Raw genomic sequence first — 1442 nt, 5'->3', positions numbered from 1 at the left:
CAAATGTATTCTTTTGAATCGCTGAGTAATATTCCACTGTGTATATGTACCACAGCTTTCTTATCCATTCATCTGCTGATGGACATCTAGGTTGCTTCTATGTCCTGGCTATTATAAACAGTGCTTTTAACAGTAGACACTCTGTAAGACTGAGAGTTAAATTTATGTTGTAACTCAGTCAATTACAAGGTGAAGTTCTGTGTTTGATTTTCAGCAATTTTAGCTCTGCTTCTACAGGAGATAAGACTGTTCTTCAAGGTACACAGAGAAGCTCTTACATGATATTTACATGACATTTACATGACATTCAAGCTAGGTATTCAAATCCCCGAGCTTATCCTTTTCTTACACCATTTTGTCCAGCAACATTAGGAACAACCAACATCATTTACTTCCTTAACTTTCAAAAAATGTTGAAAAGTATCATTCACTGAGTCACTTAGCCTCTTGCTTCTTATAAGTGCTTGATTGTGTGCATGCATGGTAAGTCACTTCAGTCATGTCCAACTCTTTGTGACTCTATGGACTGTAGTCTGCCAGGCTCCTCTGTTTATGGGATTCTCTAGGCAAGAATACTGGAGTGGGCTGCCTGCATTAGCAAGCGGGTTCTTTACCACTAGAACCACCTAGGAACCCTAGTGCTTGATCACGAGTGTATATTTTGTGTATCTCTACGAACAGTTCCCATCATGGACTATCAATGTTCTCTTTACTACTGAAAATAGAGGAATCAGTGTCTTTAAATCTAATCAGATTAAGGAGTCAATTCCAGAAACAACAGAACCAAATTATTTAGGTCTATTACCCATTTTGAGTTAATTTTTGTGAAGGATTTAAGTTCTGTATCTACATTCATTATTGTGATAATTTTCTTCAGTGACATGAGTTCCTTTTAGTTTTTATGTATCTATTGTAGGTCTGTTTGTTGTTTTTTTTTTTTTTTTTTTTTCGGCCATGCCAAGGCATGTGGGATCTTGGTTCCCTGACCAGGGATTGAACTCATGCTCCCTGCAGTAGAAGCTGGAGTGTTAACCACCGGACCACCAGGGAATTCCCCTTATTGTAGGTTTTTAATTTGTGGTTACCATGGGGTTCATATATACTACTATACATACTTCTTTTAGACTGTTATTCATTTTGATTCAAACACAGCCTAAAAGATCTACATTTTTTACTTCCCTCTCCCACATTTTGTGTTTCTGACATCATATTTTACATTTTCATGCTCATCCCTTTACTGTTTATTGTAGTTATGGTTACTTTTACAAATTTGGTCTTATAATCTACATGCTGGCTTCTTTAAATGATCTTCAATTCTTGCTATATATTTGCTTTCTGTAGTGGGACTTTCCCTTTCCTATAGATTCTTACTTCTTTTCCATTTAGAGAAGACCCTTCAACATTTCTTTTAGGGTGTGTTTAGTATTGCTGAATTCTTTTAA

The sequence above is a fragment of the Giraffa tippelskirchi genome, chromosome X, assembly GCF_054371585.1.
Source record: "Giraffa tippelskirchi isolate mGirTip1 chromosome X, T2T-mGirTip1v1.2.pri, whole genome shotgun sequence".
In the NCBI taxonomy this organism is placed as follows: domain Eukaryota; kingdom Metazoa; phylum Chordata; class Mammalia; order Artiodactyla; family Giraffidae; genus Giraffa; species Giraffa tippelskirchi.
Note: the sequence above shows the minus strand (reverse complement) of the source record.